This window comes from Triturus cristatus, chromosome 2_1 (genome assembly GCF_964204655.1).
Source record: "Triturus cristatus chromosome 2_1, aTriCri1.1, whole genome shotgun sequence".
Classification (NCBI taxonomy): domain Eukaryota; kingdom Metazoa; phylum Chordata; class Amphibia; order Caudata; family Salamandridae; genus Triturus; species Triturus cristatus.
In genome coordinates this window covers 1,993,298-2,013,928 of record NC_140581.1, presented here as the reverse complement: position 1 = coordinate 2,013,928, position 20,631 = coordinate 1,993,298, and the positions used below count along the sequence as shown (strand labels likewise).

General features: G+C 49.7%; 1 protein-coding gene across 1 annotated transcript in view; it reads right to left on the bottom strand.

The window, feature by feature from the left end:
* Positions 1-20,631, bottom strand: part of LOC146863577 (vomeronasal type-2 receptor 26-like) — a 549,574-nt gene that overhangs the window by 256,171 nt on the left and 272,772 nt on the right. The gene's annotated exons all lie outside the window — the stretch shown is intronic.

The window sequence follows — 20,631 nt, the reverse complement described above, 5'->3', positions numbered from 1 at the left end:
GTTGAGATAGTTTGGTTTCCAGGAAGAGGAGATGGTAAATTAGGTTGGTATAGGTGGGTTTCCAGGAAGAGGAGATCGTATTGTATTGTGATTGCATTTATATAGCGCTTGCTACCCCTGATGAGGTGTTGAAGTGCTTTTTTGGCAAGAAGCCCGCTCCTCTGGAACCCATAAAGTATTAGTGGTGAATTAGTATAGTGAATTATCAAACTAATTTGACTAGTGGACATGTTGGTCTGTTATTTGAATTGAAAAGCATAGTGGAGGGATAGAAGAGAGAAGGATTTAGAAATTTATTTTTTGTTTTTTGTTTGTTTTGGAGCTTATGGCAGGAGAAGAAGGCTTCGGATGACTAAGATGGAGGTGGAGGGGTACTAGATTTGGGGGTCTCTAGTTGGCAGAGGTAGGTACCTTTGTCCAAGTAGAGGCCCTTGCGTTTAGTCAGGATAAGGGAGTACATTCCTAAAATAATCCCTGCTCACCCCCTTGGTAGCTTGGCACGAGCAGACAGGCCTATCGCAGAGGCAGTGTGTAAAGCATTTGTGAGCACATACAGTAATCAAGTGACAACACTACAGATGGACATCACACAAGTTTTATATAAAAAAATAAGTATTCTTTATATAGACTTATCACAAGACCACAAACGACAAAAATCCACAATACTATACTTAAAATATCGTAATACAATGAAAGTGTTGCAGGGGAGGTGATGCGTCGGTTCCTTACATGCAAGAACAGTGATGCGTCGGGTCCCTACTGCTGCGTAGGGGATGCGTTGGTTCTTCTTTGCGAGGGGAGGTGATGCGTCGGTTCCTTACTGCGCTTCCGTGGTGATGCAGCACGCAACACCGTGATGCAATGAAACAAAGATGGTGTATTTCTTTTGATGCAACACGATGCGGACCGCGACAGGCCCTATGACACGTTTCTCGGTGATGTGGCGGTATCTGCTGCAACATCGATCCTATTCTTAGCTGATGCGAGATGCTGTGACAACGATGTGAGCCTCAACAGGCCCTGCGACACGCTTCCCGGTGATGCGGCGGCATCTGATGCGACGTCGATCCTCTTCTCTGGCGATCCGAGGTGCTTTGACAAAAATGAGAGCCACGACAGGCCCTGCGACACGCTTCCCGGTGATGCGGCGGTGTCTGCTGCGACATCGATCCTCTTCTCCGGTGATGCAAGGCGCTTCGGGGACCCTGCGATGACTCAACAGTTCTTTTGGGCCGTGACAGGCCCTGCGACATGCTTCCCGGTGATGCGGCGGCGTCTGATGCGACGTAGATTCTCTTCTCCGGCAATGCAAGGCGCTTTCTCGTTGTGAAGCATCAGCGGCAGTTCAGCGACACGCTTCTTGCTCGTGAGTCGCGCTTCCAGCTCCTTGTGACACGCAGTCCCTCAGAAAGCCTCGCAAAACAGCAGGCACTTCCAAAGAACTCTTGGGGGGCTGGTGGGTGAAGTCTGTTGTCCCTGAGACTTCAGCAGGAGGAAAGCTCTTTTCTCAAGCCCTTGGAGATCCTTCACAAGTTGAATAAAGTATACACAAAGTTCCTTTCTCCTCTCTTTGGCAGTCAGGCAACGACTGCACGCCAATCCCTCAAGCCTATGGATAGTCTCTCCTCAGTCTCTCTGGTTCCTCTCCTCAGCAAAGGTTTCTTCTTCTTTACCAAAGTGATCTAAAGTTCTTGGGTTTGGGTCCCGATATTTATACACAGTTTTTCTTTGTTCTCTGAAGGCAGAGAGGCCTTTGCCTAGTCCAACCCAGTTCTGGTCAGTCCTGGAGCACTTTGTTGACATGACTCCTTCTTTCCTTTCAGAGAGCAGGGCAGAGACATCAGACGCACCAGAGGAGGTGGAGCCAGCATTGTGGAGGGAAGGCACAGTCCTATTCAGGTCCCAGGTGCAACCCCTCCCACCCATCTAGATGCACATCTCTCTATTCAGCCCTGTGCTGACTCACCCTGTCTCCTGGAATCCCCCAGCCCCTGTCACTCAAACCGCAGACAAGGAATACACAACCTAGCAGAGGCAGGTTTGAATGGCTAGACAAGAAAATACCTACTTTCTAAAAGTGGTATTTTCAAAAACAGAATGTTAAATCCAACTTCACTAAAAGATGTATTTTATCATTCTGAGTTCAGGCATACTAAACTCGACTTTCTACCATGTTCCCTGAGTCAGTTAGGATTATAAAATGTAATAATCAAAAACTGCCCATTCTCTCCTATGGGGAACAGGTAGCCTTGCAATAGTGAAAAACAAAAATGGCTGTAATTCACTATTAGGACATGCCACACACGCCAGGGCATGTCCTACCTTATACTTACAATGCACCCTGCCCTTGGGCCTACCATAGGGGTGGCTGATATAAAGAAAAGGGAAGGTTTAGGGACTGGCAAGTGGGTGCACTTTCCCAGTCAGCATGGCAGTACCAGACTGCACACAGGATCTGCAATGGCAAGCCTGAGACACACTTAAACAGGCTGCTTCTGTGGGTGGCAAAACCAGTGCTGCAAACCCACTAGCAGTATTTGGATTACCAGCCCTGGGCACTCCTGGTGCACTGTACTAGGGTCTGACAGGTAAACCATGTGAGAAGGTGGCCTGATATATGCTGTCCACTAGTTCTAGTGGGCACCTTGTATCAGTCAACCCCTTATCGTGATAGGTTAAAGACAACCTATATTGAAAGTTATCCTAGTGGTAGCTATGGAGAGCAGTCTTCAGGCTAAGTCTTGAAGGAATGTAAAGCAGCTTGTTTTACCAGTCTATAATCTCTTGAATGATCAAATGAAAAGACAACCACACCGGGTATATATTGAAAATATATGTATTTAAGATAAAACACACCCCTCTAGTCTCTTTATGAGACTGGAGTTCGAAGTACTTAGTTTACAAGTCAGCAATCATCAGTAATAGCACAAATACACGTTTGGGCCATAGGGGCGTACCAAACCATATACCAAAAAAGTGGTATAAGAACCACGACTGGGATAGACACTAGGCCTATAGTCTGTAGAATAGCTGGGACCCCAAGGAACCACCCTAAGTAGTGACACAGGGGACCCACAGGGACTGTATACAGTGTGTAAACACAGCTGTGGATTCCCGTTATCTTCTATGGGCAATGTCGAGGTTGGAAATTTAAAGATTAGGGACACTTCTAATCGAGTCAGGACCAAACCCTTTTGGACTTAAGAAGTTCTAGGGCTAGCACTCATGAGAACACCGGAGTACTCAATTTACCTCACCCAGGGAAGCCGGGTGCATAGGTGTCTTTTGGTGTCGAGTCGCGTCATCGATTTCAATGGGAGCCTGCAAAGGACTGCTGCTGCTGTGAAGAGGAGAAGTTACCGCTGAGATTCAAGGCCGGATCTAGGATGGAAGGAACCTGAAAGCAGAGGGGACAGAGTCTGGGTCACTTGCCAGTGATCTAGGGCAGGATGGATCAATGCCCACAGATGTTGGGTGCTTCAGGTGAGTTGATGGGTGTCTTGACTCTTCAGCCACAAGGTTCAGGAGGGGTCCACAAAGTCCAAAAGCCGGATTCGAGCTGTCCCATGAAGTCTGTCGGGTGCTGCGGTGTCGGTGACCAGAATGGACCCAACAAGCCTTGGCAACGGCAAGTCACTGGAATTTAGAGAAAGGACTGCGGTGCAGAACAGCAAGGTCTGAGGGACTCACCCAGTGAGGGTAAGTCAGGGCACATCTGGAACAACCAGGAAAGCCCAAGCAGAAAAGGAGTTGCCTTCGTGGGGACCTGCAAGCCAACGGGCTAGTGATCGTGAAGGAGCCTCGAGTGGTCACACTTGAAGCTGGCCCATGGGTCACTTGTGGAGTAGAGGCCAGCAATCTTCAGTGCAGGAGATGCTCAAGGCTGGGGCCACTTGGAGCCCAAAGCACAACTTCGAGGATGACCAGGAAGATAGTGTTGCTACAAAAGTTCATGGAGTCCAGGGGTCACGGTTCCACATCACCCACGATAGCCACGGGCCTCAGCTTTGCTGTGGACTCAGGGTAGCCTCGGGGAAGTCTGGAAAAACACCTATGGTGATGCAACGACTTCAGCATCCGTCAGGAGCTTCAGCAATGCAGACCAGTCAGTTGCTTCTTTGGTACCGGCCAAGCAAGGGAGTCACTCCTTAACCCCAAGGGAGATTTCTTCTGTCTTCTAGTCATGATAGAAAGTCGGAGGTCCAGGATATATGTTGCAGAGTTTTGTCCAGGGTAATCTAAAGTCCTAGGGGCTGGATTCCTATACTTACAGTAAGTTTAGGGGATGGACTAAATCTAAGGCCCCACCTATGGGTGGGCCTGGAAAGAGGGGTGGTTACACCCATTTCCTTTGTCCAGTTTCGTGCCAGAGCACGGGCAGGTAGCCCCTGCAACCGTTTTGAACTGGGCTATGCACAGGGAGAGCAAACGTGCCCCCAGTGCAGGACGTCAAAGCACCAGAGAGTGCTCCCGCACAGCCCCAATACACATCTGCCTGTCTGGGGAGGTGGTCACACCTCCCTTCGACAGGAAACCTATTGTCCAGGCCTCCCTTGCCGGAGTTTTGGTCAGCAGCAGGAGGCCAGACCCATGTCTGTGGCAGAGGCATCCATTTTGTGATGCCAGGGCTCAGGAAAGTCCTACCGGGTTTAGCCAGTGTGAACATGTCTTTCCCTCTAGAAGGGTGGAATGCTACCCCCGCTGCCAAAATTGGCAGCAGTAGTATTCCAAAGCGGTTGACACCAAACACGACATGTTTTGATACATCCATCCCAAAGTTAGCATTTACCGTGAGGTTATAATGCACTTAAGAGTATATGGTATGGCTGTATCACAGAACAGCCATAAGGAAGTATTTCCGAAAGCTGCACAGGGGCTCAGCTCATGCTTGGGCACCCTCTCATACAAAATCAAGCACTCTGCCTTCAGGATTGTCAAGGCCTGCAATAGGAGTGGCTTATAGCTGTATATGTGTCTGTATAAATGTGTGGATATAGGTAGTCTATACCACAGTAAGGGGTGCAAGCACACCCTTACCCAGGCTGCTGTAGCAGACCTGTGGTGCCATTTTGGAGTGCTTCCCAGGGGTGGCTTAATATATGCTGCAGCCCCTGGTAGGCCTCTGAGGTACCTATGCCCTAGGTACATAGTATACCATATACTATGGGCTTATAAGGCACTCCAGAATCCAATTAGATATGTACCTAATGTACATGCAAACCATTTTACAGAGAAAGCAGATAGACTGGGGCCCTGAATATCAGGATCCCAGCCCAACTAAGTCATAAACCAGCAAAACAGCAGCTAGAAAGTGGGGGCAACCATGTAGTCAGATTCCACCTTCCTACATAACCCCCCCAAACGAAAGGAGATAAGGCTAACCTTTGCCAGTTGAGCCTTTATTGACTAAGTGGCCATATGAGGAAGCACCTGCACTAACATGGTTGCCCCCTGCTGTCTTATGGTCCACTAAGCTGTTCCTCACCCTAAGGGCATCAGTGGATCTCCACCATGGGGAATTACTACCTGTGGTTTGTTTTGGCAAAGTAGAAGGCTGGTGAGGTGTCTGAGTAGAGAAGTGAGGCCCTAATAAAGTTTGCCTCAGCTTCCTCAGGTCACTTGTCACCATGGATGCCACACTTTCCATGACTGAGTTGTACTTTGCTCTAAGGGTCAACCTCTGGCTGCCTACAGCTGGGGGTTGGGTCCCTTTGGTTGGAACACTGGAGGGGCTGGGCAGGTTTGGAACCTCTGGGTCCTATGTTTGCCCTTGCCCAATAGAGTCCTGCTGGGGGAGGTCCCTACACAATGGTAATGGGGATCCCTCAGTGTGTTGAGGAATTCTCACCTGGCTAGGGCTACTAGACTGGGTGCCCCTAATCTGCTGATCGGGTAGTTCCTTTGGACAGGGGGCCCTGTGGGGTCCACTGACCTTCCTGACCTCTGCAGCCCTGGGCTGACTGAGGCAGTGTAGAGAGGGGCAGGTTACCTGCTCCAAAATGGGTACCACCTTGAAAGGTTCCACTGCTATCAGGGGTGTTGCCAGGCTAGGCCTGACTACCTCTGGGACAGTTCCTTCACAAGGGGTAGAATCAGCTCCCTGAGGAGGGTGACCCTTACCTATTGTCTGGGGGGAAGAAGACTTTTCTTCAACCCTTGTGCTCTCTTGTGGAGGAGAGTGGGCCCTTATTTCAGGCTCCATCTCTCCAAACATTTTCTGGGTTTGGGCTGTGGCCATCACAGCCTCACTAACTCTTTCAGGGATGCCCAGCATTCTTAGATGAGTTTGGTGTTCAACTTCAGCCCAGGTTGAAATTTCCAGATCATTGCCCATCAGGCAATCTACAGGCAAGTTTGGGGACACTGCCACTATTTTTGGACCTCTGACCCCTCCCCAGCTGAGATTGACTATGGCCATGGGGTGATCTGTTCTGACACTATCAATGTTGGTCACCTGGTAGTTAAACTCAGGTAAAAGCTGCTGAGGGGGACTAGTTTCCCTGTCACCATGGTGACACTAGCCCCTGTGTCCCTGAAGGCCACAGCTTTCTGAACATTAATCAGTGGCTCCAATCTGTACCTGCCCAATGCATTGGGGCCTGTGGTAAAAGTGGCAAATCCCATCCCACCATCAGAGTCAGAGGAGTCAGGTGAGGAGGCCCTTCCTAAACTGGGGCCTACCTCTGTTCCACTTGCAAAAGCACCTAACTTTTTGGGTGCAATACTACCACCTGGGGGATTACTACTAGTAGTACCAGGAGGAATGGTAGTATTTGTTGGAGGAACATTTTCTTTATTGCCAATCCTGGGGCAACTGGGATAAGTTTTCCAGTGCCCAGGCTTTTTACAGACATGGCAATATGGTTTCTTTTCAGGAGAGGAAGGAGTTTGGGACCCATCCCCAGAAGAAGACTTTTGGGGCCCTGTAGTGGAATTATCTTTAGATTTGTTCCCACCTTTCTCTTGGGGCTTGGTAGAATCTTTCTTCTGGTCACCCCCCTGATTCTCAGGCCTTACCCTGGTTCGACCCATTTGTCTGCCTTCTTTCCCAATTCTTGGGGAGAGGTCAGATCAGAGTTCACCAAGTACTGGTGTAAAAGCTGGTTTTGACAATTACTAAGGATCTGCTCCCTCATAATCAAATTGTACAATCCTGAAAAGTCATGCACTTTGCTGCCATGTATCCAACCTTCCATAGCCTTAGTAGCACAATCAACAAAGTCTACCCAGTCTTGAGTCTGAGCTTTTTTGGTATCTCTGAACTTCAACCTATACTGTTCAGTGGTTAGGCCAAACCCATCAATCAGAGCATTCTTCAAGACCTTGTAATCATCAGCATCCTCTTCTCTTACAGTGAGGAGCTTGTCTCCACATTTGTCTGCAAAGGAGAGCCATAAGATTGCTGCCCACTGACCTTGAGTGACCTTCTGTACTTTACAGGCCCTCTCCAAGGCCGCTATCCATTTGTGGATGTCATCACCACCCTGGTAGGGAGGGACAATCTTACTTAGGTTTCTATGGTCATAAGACCTCTCCCTATCTCTAGGGAAATTGCTGCCACCAAGGGACTCTAGTCCCTCCTTTTTACTAGCTCTGTAGAGCTCCAGGGCTTCTCTATCTAAGGCCATCTGCTGCTTTCTGGGGTTGAACTTGTCTTCCTCATACTTCATCAGTCTCTCTCTCCTCTCCTGTGAGGTTTCCCTCCCTCTGTGAGAAGAAACAGAGGTTCCTATAGAGGAGTTAGACTGGATAGATCCACTTGACAGAAATGTATCCCTTCTAGCCCTGTTGTCAGGCCTACCTGGAGGAATAAAGGAAGTGGAATTATTGTCATCCTCCTCTACCACATCCTGGAGGTCTGTGCTCACCAGAGTCTGGTCATTGTCACCAGTCTGGTCAGCATTAGAGGTAGGGTCAGGAGAGTTTCCACCCCTAGGCCCACCCTCAGGTGCTGCCCCACCCACATTGTCTAGATCATCAGGCCCACTAGGCCCTGTGATATCATCCAGTTTCAGTATATTTATGAGATGCTGGGTGGATGGACTTGTGCCTGTCTTCAGCTTCCTAATGGAACATAAGGTCCTAAGCTGAGCAAAGGAGAGATCCTCATATCTATAGGGAAGAAGCTCAGTGGCTTCTGGCAGGGACCCACTGGTTCCTGGCTGATTAGACATTACTAATGTGGTGGGGTGTATTGTACTACCTACACTAGTGTGGCCTACTAAACTCTCTTGAGTTGTAGAAAGGGTGTGCTACCCCTTAACACACAACTCTAAATTCAGTAGAACTTACTGCAGCTAAACTCGATATTATATGTACCTTAGGTACCTTTAGTGGTTTTCAGTTGATCAATTCAATTGAGATTATCTGGTAAATCAATAGCAAGCTGTAATCCCACACGCTGCACACCAATGTGAGAAGGTGGCCTTATATATGCTGTCCACTAGTTCTAGTGGGCACCTTGTATCTGTCCAAACAACCCCTTATGGTGATAGGTTAAAGACAACCTTTATTAAAAGCTATCCTAGTGGTAGCTATGGAGAGCAGCGTTCAGGCTAAGTCTTGAAGTAATGTAAAGTAGCTTGTTTTACCAGTCTATAATCTCTTGAATGATCAAATGAAAAGCCAACCACACCAAATATATATTCAAAATATATGTATTTAAGATAAAACACACCCCTCTAGTCTCTTTATGAGACTGGAGTTCGAAGTACTTAGTTTACAAGTCAGCAATTATCAGTAATAGCACAAATACACGTTTGGGCCTTTGGGGCGTACCAAACCATATACCAAAAAAGTGGTATAAGAACCACGACTGGGATATACACTAGGCCTATAGCCTCTAGAATCGCTGGGACCCCAAGGAACCACCCAAGGTAGTGACACAGGGAACCCACGGGGACTGTATGCAGTGTGTAAACACAACCGCGGGTTCCCGTTATCTTCTATGGGCAATGTCGCGGTTGGAAATTTAAAGATTAGGGACACTTCTAATCGAGCCAGGACCAAACCCTTTTGGACTTAAGAAGTTCTAGGGCTAGCACCCACGAGAACACCGGAGTACTCCAGTTACCTCACCCAGGGAAGCCGGGTGCATAGGTGTCTTTTGGTGTCGGGTCGCGTCGTCGATTTCAAAGGGAGCATGCAAAGAACTGCTGCTGCCGTGAAGAGGAGAAGTGTCCGCAGAGATACAAGGCCGGATCTAGGATGTAAGGAACCTGAAAGCAGAGGGGACAGAGTCTGGGTCACTTGCCAGTGACCTAGGGCAGGATGGACCAATGCCCACAGATGTTGGGTGCTTCAGGTGAGTTGATGGGTGTCTTGACTCTTCAGCCACGAGGTCCAGGAGTCGTCGAGGAAGTCCACGAGCTGGATTAGATCTTTACCATAAAGTCTGTCGAGTGCTGCGGTGTCGGCGACCAGAATGGACCCAACAAGCCTTGGAAACGGCAAGTCACGGGAATTTAGAGAAAGGACTACGGTGCAGACCAGCAAGGTCTGAGGGACTCACCCAGCAAGGGTAAGTCAGGGCACGTCTGGAGCAACAAGGAAAGCTCAAGCAGAAAAGAAGTTGCCTTTGTGGGGACCTGCTAGCCAACGGGCTAGTGATCACGAAGGAGCTTCAAGTGGTCGTACTTGAAGCTGGCCCACGGGTCACTCGTGGATTGGAGGCCAACAATCTTCAATGCAGGACATGCTGAAGGCTGGGGCTACTCAGAGCCCAAAGCACAACTTCGAGGAGGACCAGGAAGATAGTGTTGCTGCAAAAGTTCACGGTGTCCAGGGGTCACGGTTCCACGTCACCCACGATAGCTATGGGCCTCATCTTGGCTGTGGACTCAGGGTAGCCTCTGGGAAGTCTGGAAATCCACCTCTGGTGATGCAAAGACTTTAGCGTCCGGCGGGAGCTTCAGCGATGCAGACCAGTCAGTTGCTTCTTCGGTGCCTGCCAAGCAGGGGAGTCACTTCTTGACCCCAAGGGAGATTCCTATCATCTTCTAGTCATGATAGAAAGTCGAAGGTCCAGGATATATGTTGCAGAGTTTTGTCCAGGTTAATCTAAAGTCCTAGGGACTGGATTCCTATACTTATAGTACGTTTAGGGGATGGACTAACTCTAAGGCCCCACCTATGGGTGGGCCTGGAAAGAGGGGTGGTTACACCCATTTCCTTTGTCCAGTTTCACACCAGAGCAGGGGCAGGTAGCCCCTGCAACCGGTTTGAACTGGGCTATGCACAGGGACAGCAAACGTGCCCCCAGTGCAAGACTTCAAAGCACCAGAGAGTGCTCCCGCCCAGCCCCAATACACATCTGCCTGTCTGGGGAGGTGGTCACACCTCCCTTCGACAGGAAACCTATTGTACAGGCCTCCCCTGCTGCAGTTTCGGTCAGCAGCAGGAGGCCAGACCCGTGTCTGTGGCAGAGGAATCCATTTTGTGATGCCAGGGCTCAAGAAAGTCCTACCGGGTTTAGCCAGTGTGAACATGTCTCTCCCTCTAGAAGGGTGGAATGCTACCCCGGCCACCAGAATTGGCGGGGGGTAGTATTTCAAAGCGTTTGACACCAAACACGACATGTTTTGATGCAGCCTTCCCAAAGTTAGCATTTACCGCAAGGTTATAATGCACTTAAGAGTATATATTATGGCTGTATCACAGACCAGCCATAAGGAAGTATTTCCGAAAGATGCAGAGGGGCTCAGCTCATGCTTGGGCACCCTCTCACATAAAACCAAGCACTCTCCCTTCAGGATTGTCAAGGCCTGCCATAAGAGTGGCTTATAGTTTTATATGTGTCTTTATTTATGTGTGGATATAGGTAGCCTATACCACAGTAAGGGGTGCAAGCACACTCTTACCCAGGCTGCAGTAGCAGACCTGTGGTGCCATTTTGGAGTGCTTCCCAGGGGTGGCATAATATATGCTGCAGCCCCTGGTAGGCCTCTGAGGTACTTATGCCCATAGTATACCATATACTAGGGGCTTATAAGGCACTCCAGAATCCAATTAAATATGTACCTAATGTATATGCCAACCATTTTACAGAGAAAGCAGATAGACTGGGGCCCTGAATAGCAGGATCCCAGCCCAACTAAGTCATAAACCAGCAAAACACCAGGGAAAACGTGGGGGCAACCATATAGTCAGATTCCACCTTCCTACAAACCAAACCAGCCAATCATGGAATCACTAATCCATACATCAATTTACAATAGGGAGCACTTGCACTGTGGCACTGGATAGCAGTGTCACAGTGCCCAAAGCATCTAACACCAGCAAAAACACATGAGGCAACAGCAAAAAATGGAAGGGAGACCCACGCCAAGGCGCCAGGTCTAACACGTGTCCCCTCCAGCTGAAATGTGGGGAGAACTACCCTACCTCCTAGGAGTTCTCATCACTAAGGCTGAAAAATCTGGACAGACCATCAGCATTGTTGTGCTCTTTACCAGGGCGGTGTTCCACCGTGAAATCCATCCCCTATAGGGAAATGGACCACCTCAACAGCTTTGGATTCTCACCCCTCATCTGTATCAACCATCAGAGGGCCCTGTGGTCTGTCTAAACCTGGAAGTGAGTTCCAAACAGATATGGTCTCAGCTTCTTCAGTGCCCAGACCACAGCAAATGCCTCACGCTCAATCTCACTCCACCTCTGTTTCCGTGGAAGTAACCTCCTACTGATGAAGGCTACGGGTTGATCTAGGCCCTCCTCATTCATCTGTGACAAAACAGCCCCGCACCATGCTCTGAAGTGTCTGTCTGAATGATAAATTCTCTGGAGAAGTTGGGTGCCAGGAGCACGTGCACCTAGCACATAGCAGTTTTCAGATGCTTAAAAGCTTGCTGACAGATGTCAGTCCAAACCACTTTCTTGGGTTGCTTCCTGGAAGTCAGCGCTGTCAAGGGTGCAACAATGCTGCCATACCCCTTGACAAACCTCCTGTAATACCCAGTGAGTCCTAAAAAGGCTCTCACCTCTCTCTGGGTTTTGGGGGGTTCCCAAGCCAGGATGGTTTCAATCTTGGGCTGTAGGGGCACCACCTGGCCGCTCCCAACCTGGTGTCCCAAGTACACCATGGAACCCTGCCCGATCTGGCACTTGCTTGCCTTGATCGTGAGGCCTGCCCTCCGCAGCTCCATCAATACTTCCCAGAGGTGGCGCAGATTTTCTTCCCAACTGGCACTGAACACTGCAATGTCATCCAGGTAAGCAGCACTGAACTCTTCCAGTCCTGCCAACACCTGGTTGACCAACCTCTGAAAGGTGGCAGAGGCATTCTTCATCCCAAAGGGCATAACCCGGAACTGGTAGTGCCCATCTGGTGTCGAGAATGCTGACCTCTCTCTTGTCCCATCAGTCAAGGTGATCTGCCAGTACCCAGATGTTAAGTCAAACGGGCTGAGGTACTGGGCAGCCCCAAACCGATCGATGAGCTCATCAGCTCTGGGAATGAGGTGTGCGTCAGTCCTCATGACTGAATTGAGCCCTCGGTTGTCCACACAGAACCGGAGTTCTGGCGTGGCACTCTTGGGACCAAGACCACTGTGCTGGCCCAAGGGCTGTTAGAGGACTCAATCACCCCTAACGCAAGCATTTTGATGCAAGTTCTCACCCTGTCAGTCACCCTGTATGTTTTGTGCTTCACAGGAGGACTATCTCCAGTGTCCACATCATGGATGCACCAATCAGTGACACTGGGGACCAGGGAGAACAGATCAGAAAACTGGCCCAGCAACTGGCGGCAGTCATTCTGTTGCTCAGGGGTCAGGGTGGAAGAGAGGTTTAAACCATCCACTGACCCATCTCGCTCTGTCGCCGACAGGAGGTCAGGAAGAGTCTCCTCCTCCATTCCAGCATCTGTCGCTAAGAGCATGTCCACTTCGGACCTCTCCAAGTGGGGCTTCAGGCGGTTGACATGCAGGACCCGCAAGGGGTTCCTGGAAGACAGTAAGTCCACCAAGGAGGTAACCGGACTCTTGCGCTCCGCCACCTCATATGGTCTGGTCCACTTATCCTGGAGCGCACAAGGCTCCACGGGGGCCATGACCCACACTTTCTGACCAGGCTGAAGCTCTACCAGAGTGGCATTCTGGTCATACTACCGCTTCATATCCTCCTGGCTGGCTTCCATATTCGCCTCAGCGAGTTGCCTGAAACACCTAGTCTGGTTCCTGAAGGCCAGCATGTAGCTATATACATCCTGGGGATCTTTCCTGGGAGATTGCTCCCAGCCGTCCTTGACCATAATCAGAGGTCCTCTCACAGGGTGGCCATAGAGAAGCTCAAAGGGGCTGAACCCTAGAGATTTCTGTGGCACCTCACGGTAGGCAAAGAGCAGGCATGGTAAGAGGACGTCTCACTTACACCTCATAGGTTCCTCAAGACCCATAATCATGCCTTTTAGGGTTCGGTTGAAACTTTCAACCAACCCATTTCCTTGGGGGTGGTAAGGAGTGGTAAACTTGTAGGTTACACCACACTCCTGCCACAGGGACTTCATATACTTGGAAATGAAGTTGCTATCTCGGTCAGAAACTACCTCTCTAGGGAATCCTACTCGCGAGAAAATTCCCATCAGTGCCCGTCCCACCATGGGGGCCGTCACTGTCCTCAGAGGTGTGGCTTCCGGGTACTGGGTGGCATGGTCCACCAAGACCAGGATGAACCTGTTGCCCATGGCTGTCTTGGGGTCCAGTGACCCCACAATGTCAATACCTACCCGTTCAAAGGGGGTGCTGACCACAGGGAATGGCTGGAGAGGAGCCTTTTGCCTCCTCCCACTCTTTCCACTTGTCTGGCAATTCTGACATGTCCTGCAACGAGTGTCTGAACTCTTGCGCATTTGGGGCCAATAAAAGTGGGTGACAAGCCTCTCAAAGGTCTTGTCCTGCCCCAAATGTCCTGCCAATGGCACATCATGAGACAGCCCCAGTAGGAAGGCTCTGAAGCGCTGGGGTACCACCAGCACACGGGCTGACACAGGCTCAGCAACCTTAGGCTCACTATACAGGAGATCATTCTCCCAGTTGATCCAATGTGATCCAGACTGATCATCTGCTGCCTGGTTTGCAGCCTGCTGCCACAAACCCACAAGAGAAGGGCATTCTTTTTTCTCCTTGCAGAACTCTTCCCTGTAGAGTCCTCCTTCTTGCTACCATTGAGTCAGCTCAGGCAGGTCTCCCAGTTCAGCTACCTGTTCCCCAGTAGGCTCCAGGGCATCCCCCTCAGGGTCTACCTCCTCCTGGGCCGTGGGAACTTTGGGGGCCAGTTTCCCACGACCCCTGCCTCTTCTCTTTAAGGCAGGCTCCTGGGTCTCCCTCTCAGGCTCCAGGTCCTCTTGAGAACCCTTACTGGCTTCCATGGACCGTGTGGTGACACGATCCCAGTCAGGCAGACCCAACATCTCCAAATGAGCACTCCACTCCACCTTCACCCAAGGTGAGCTCTCCAAATCATTCCCTAACAAACAGTCAACAGGCTTGGCAGGCATCACAGCTACCTGAAGAGTACCAGAGGCCCCCCCACTCAAAGGGAACCTGAGCCACTTTGCAGTGGCTCTCTGTGTTGTCAGAGGCAACAACTGGATAGAATGCATTGGGGACAACCTGCTCTTTAGACACCAGGTGACACTTGACAGCTGTCACACTGGCTCCTGTGTCTCTAAGAGCCTCCACTCTATGGCCATTGATGGTCACCCACTGCCTGTACTTATTAGTGTTATCAGGCAGCTGGGTTCTGGGAACCACCTCACAGTCTCCTAAAGAGACAAGGGACATCTCTTCTGGCCCCCACCCACCTTGGACACCCCTCTCCTCCCCCAGGGCTACACTCGCCATCTGCCGGGGTGAAGCACCAGTGGGTGCTGTCTTTCCAAACTGTGGGCTCCGGGGATCATTAGACTTATGGCCCAATTCTCCACACTTGTGGTACTTCAGGGGTCCCTTGTGAACAGGGTCACCTGTCGGGCCCCATGTTTCTTCTCAGGGGGAGGCTGGGAACCTTTCCCTTGGTTCCCTTGGGAATTACTTTGGAGCCCTCTTTAGAACTCCCTCTGCCCCCCCCACTCTTCTGCTGGGGACTCTGATCACTCTTGACTGAGTCTCCCATGTGACCCTTGTGGACCCAGGTGCTCACCCGGCGGTTCGCCTCCTCAGCAAGCTTCCTAGGGTTAGTCAGCCTGCTATCAATCAGGTGCTGGCTTAGCTCTGGAAAACAATTACTTGACAAGTGCTCCCAAGCAATTAAATCAAAGACTGCCTCAAAATCATTCACTTTGCTACCCTTCACCCAACCATCCAATGCTCTGCAAAAGAAAGCTACATATTCTATCCAGGTACTTGATTCCACCTTCTTGCAATTTCTAAACCTCTGTCTATACAACTCAGGAGTCAACCCATACCTGGACATCAATGCTTTCTTCATGTGGCTGTAAGAATTATGGCATTCAGAGGGCAAGTCTAACAGTGTATCCCGCCCCTCACTAAGGAACAGCCCCCACAACCCCGCTCCCCAATCCTTCTCAGTGAACCGGTGGGAAGACATGGCTACCTCATAGGCTTAAACCACTGCCCAATGTCATCATTCTTGTAAAACTCTTTCACCACATCTTTGGGAATATACACTCTAGCTTCCACAGGCATAAACTGTGTGCTGCCACCAGAGGGAGCAATCTCTAAGCTCCTGGCTTTCAATTCCAACTCCCTTAAACTGTTCTCATTATCCAACTGCATTCGCTTTTCCTCTAGGGCCAATTTCCTATTCTCTAACTCCAGTTGCCCACTCAACTTGAGCTTGGCCAACTCCATTTCATGCATCCTACATCTCTCTCTGTCCTCCAACTCCTCTGGAGACAAGCCCTTGGCAGAAACACTGGGGAATATTGGGGAAGTTGCTCTCCTCCCCCCTGGACCCCTTCCTCATCCTCAGGGGTACTCCTTGCTGCGACCCAGGCCCTCAGCACCTCCTGGTACTCATCCTTCTTGGAGAGACCGGTCATTGCAGCTTTGAATCTCCTGCAAAAGTGCTTCAGCTGCTTGACATTGTAGCATTCCAGTTTGTCCTCTTCCTAATCACAATCAACAGATGCTATGGATGTTGCTTCACTCATGGTGGTTAAACTTGGCAGTTCTTTGCAAAAATAGAAAGTCCCAGAAAAAACAATCTACCAAAAAGTATGTGATCGCGTTTTGGTCTGCACTCACAAGTAGTGTTCACCAATCACTGTTTATGAGTCACAAATGCAAGTCAAAATCCTCACCGCTGACCACCAATGTTAGATTTGGGGGTCTCTAGTTAGCAGAGGTAGGTACCTTTGTCCAAGTAGGGGCCCTTGTGTCTAGTCAGGATAAGGGGGTACACTCCTAAAATAACCCCTACTCACCCCCTTGGTAGCTTGGCAAGAGCAGACAGGCTTTTCTCAGAGGCAGTGTGTAAAGCATTTATGAGAACATACAGTAATCAAGTGACAACACTACAGATGCACGCCACACAAGTTTTATATCAAAAATAAGTACTCTTTATGTAGACTTATCACAAGACCACAAACGACAAACATCCACAATATTGTACTTAAAATGGTAGAATTAGCTTAGTTCTCTTCAGAAGTTAAAATGCGACACTTTGAGTTCAATGTACCTTAAGATGCGTAACGCAATACAACGGAAGTGTTGCAGGGGAGGTGATGCGTCGGTTCCTTGCACACAAGAACAGTGATGCGCCAGGTCCCTACTGCTGCGTAGGGGATGCGTTGGTTCTTCTCTGCGAGGGGAGGTGATGCGTCGGTTCCTTACTGTGCTTCTGTGGCGATGCGGCACGCAACGCCATGATGCGATGAAGATCCGGTGCAATGGAACAAAGATGGCGTCTTTCTTTTGATGCAACATGATGCGGACCGCGACAGGCCGTGCGGCACGCTTCTCGATGATGTGGAGGCATCTGCTGCGACGTCGATCCTCTTCTCCGATGATGCGAGACGCTGTCACAACAATGCGAGCCGTGACAGGCCCTGTGACACGCTTCCCAGTGATGCGGCGGCGTCTGTTGCAACGTCGATCCTCTTCTCCGGTGATGCAAGGTGCTTTGACAACGATGCAGCCGCGAAAGGCCCTGCGACACGCTTCCCGGTGATGCAGCGGCATCTGCTGCTCCGTCGAGCCTCTTCTCCCGCGATGCAAGGCACTTCAGGGACCCTGTGATGACTCAATGGTTCTTCTGGGCCGCGACAGGCCCTGCGACATACTTCCCGGTGATGCGGTGGCGTCTGATGTGACGTTGATCCTCTTCTCGGGCGATGCAAGACGCTTTCTCGCTGTAAAGTGACAGTGGCAGTTCGGCGACACGCTTCTTGCTCATGAGTCAAGCTTCCAGCTCCTTGTGACACGCAGTCACTCAGAAAGCCTTGCAAAACAGCAGGCACTTCCAAAGAACTCTTGGGGAGCTGGTGGGTGAAGTCTGTTGTCCCTGAGACTTCAGCAGGAGGCAAGCTCTTTTCTCAAGCCCTTGGAGATCCTTCACAAGTTGAATAAAGTATACACAAAGTTCCTTTCTCCTCTCTTTGGCAGTCAGTCAACCACTGCAGGCCAATCCCTCAAGCTTAGGGATAGTCTCTCCTCAGTTTCTATTTGTTCTCTGAAGGCAGAGAGGCCTTTGCCTAGTCCAAACCAGTTCTGGTCAGTCCTGGAGCACTTTGTTGACATGACTCCTTCTTTCCTTTCAGAGAGCAGAGCAGAGACATCAGACGCACCAGAGGAGGTGGAGCCAGCATTGTGGAGGGAAGGCACAGTCCTAATCAGGTCCCAGGTGCAACCCCTCCCACCCATCTAGATGCAGATCTCTCTATTCAGCCCTGTGCTGACTCACCCTGTCTCCTGGAATCCCCAAGTCCCTGTTACTCAAACTCCAGACAAGGAATACACAACCTAGCAGAGGCAGGTTTGGGTGATTAGACAAGAAAATACCTACTTTCTAAAAGTGGTATTTTCAAACACAGAATGTTAAAACCAACTTCACTAAAATATATAGTTTATCATTCTGAGTTCAGGCATACTAAGCTCGACTTTCTACCATGTTCCCTGAGTCAGTTAGGATTATAAGATGTAATAATCAAAAACTGCCCATTCTGGCCAATGAGGAACAGGTAGCCTTGTAATAGTGAAAAACAAAAATGACTGTAATTCACTATTAGGACATGCCACACACACCAGGGCATGTCCTACCTTATACTTACAATGCACCCTGCCCTTGGGCCTACCATAGGGGTGTCTGATATGAAGAAAAGGGAACGTTTAGGGACTGGTAAGTGGGTGTACTTGCCCAGTCAGCATGGCAGTACCAGACTGCACACAGGCTCTGCAATGGCAAGCCTGAGAGACACTTAAACAGGCTGCTTCTGTGGGTGGCACAACCAGTGCTGCAAGCCCACTAGCAGCATTTGGATTACCAGCCCTGGGCACTCCTGGTGCACTGTACTAGGGTCTGACAGGTAAACCAAACCAGCCAATCATGGAATCGATAATCCATACGTCAATTTACAATAGGGAGCACTTGCACTGTGGCACTGGATAGCAGTGTCACAGTTCCCAAAGCATCTAACACCAGCAAAAACACATGAGGCAACAGAGAGAAATGGAAGGGAGACCCACGCCAAGGTGCCAGGTCTAACAAGGGGGAAGAGTCAGAGGGAAGGGTTTAGAAAGGCTTCTTTTGGGGGATCAGAATAGTAAAAGAGGTTTGAGATGATGCAAGGAGGGGTAGAGGAGGGAAGAGTATAGAAAGGGTCATTTTGTGGATTATATAGTAGTGGTATCAGGTTTTGGATGAATGAGAGAGTGGAGCTAGGGTGAGAAATAGGGTAGTGCATTGAAAAGAGTAGTAGAAAGAGGTTTGAGATGAGTCAGATAGTTGAGGTAGAGGATATATTGAGAGCGGTATAGGGTGAAAAATAGGGTAGTGCATTGGATAAGCTGAATTAGAAGAAAAGTAATACATATATAGATCCATAAGTAAATGGAAGGTATATAGATGTATAAAGGAAGGTAGCATATGTAGGTTAAAGGTGCATTAAATAAACTCTGGCTTTCAAGTGTAGTTGTTGTACTTAAAATGTATTTTATTTATATTATTTATATATATTTGTTTGTAATTCAATAGTGAAGCAATTATAGATAAATAGGTATGATAAAAGATTTACTTATTTATGCAGTCACTTATGTACAAGTTAAAAACATAGAATAATGTAACTATCAGTAATATGTACATTCATTAAGCATAACTAATGAATATCTATATTTTTTTAACATAATCAATCAATCAGGAATTTGTGAAGTGTGCTACTCAGCCGTGATGGTCTTGAGGCGCTCGGGGGGTCATTACGCAGCTCCGTTTTACTTGAAGAGCCAAGTCTTGAGGCTCTTCTTGAAGGCTTGTAGGGTGGGTGAGCATCTAATTCTGATTGGGAGTTCGTTTCAGGTCTTTGCCGTGATGTAGGAGTAGGCTCTTCCACCTATTCTGGCTCTGCGGATGAGGGGGTTGCGGCAAGGGCGAGGGTGGCCAATCGAAGGCTTCTCTTGGGTGCATAGAAAGAGACTCTTTCGTTGAGGTATTGGGGTCTGGTGTTGTGGAAGGATTTGTATGGGTGAGTGAGTAGCTTGAAGGTCACTCTCTTCTTGATGGGGAGCCAGTGGAGCTCTCATAGGTGCTGGGTGATGTGGTCTCGTCGCGGGATGCCGAGGATGAGTCTGGCAGTGGCATTCTGGATGGTCTGGAATCTTCGAAGCAGGGACTTGTTGATTCCAGCATAGAGGGTGTTTCCGTAGTCCAATCTGCTGGTTATGTATGCGTGGGTGACTGTCTTTCTGGATTTGGGAGGAATCCATTTGGAGGTCTTGCGGAGGACGCGGAGGGTGTTGAAGCTCGTGGAGGAGACGGCGTTGATCTGTCGGGTCATGGTGAGGGAGGAGCCGAATATGATGCCAAGGTTGCGTGCGTTGTCCGTGGATGGTGGGGGGGTTGTGGATGGCGAAGGCCATCAGGTGTTGTCCCATGCAGAGGGGAGTGGGTCCGAGGATTTCTGTTTTCTCCGAGTTGAGCTTCAGGCAGCTGCTGCTCATCCAGGATGCAACGTCTTTCCTTCCTTCCTGGAAGCTGAGTCTGGTGGTGTCGGGCTCCTTTGTGAGCGAGAGGATGAGCTGAGTGTCATCGGCGCAGGATACTGTGCTGAGTCCATGCTCTCTGACGATGGCAGTGTAGGGGGGCCATGCAGATGTTGAAGAGCGTTGGGCTGACGATGATCCTTGGGGTACTCCACAGCTGATCTCTGTGGGTTCAGAGAGGAAGGGCAGGAGTCTAATTCTTTGGGTTCGGCCGGTGAGGAACGAGTGGCTCCAGTTGAGGGTGGTTCCCTGTATGCCAGCGTCATGGAGTCTGGAGGTTAGAGTGCGGTGGGAGACGGTGTCAAAGGCCGTAGAGAGGTCTAGTAGGATGAGGGCCGCCATGTGGCCCTGGTAGAGGACAGTGCGGATGTCATCTGTGGCAGCTATAAAGATGGTCTCGGTGCTGTGGTTGCTGCGGAATCGGGATTGGGAGGAGTCGAGGATGGAGTTAGCTTTGATGAAGTTTGTGAGCTGTATG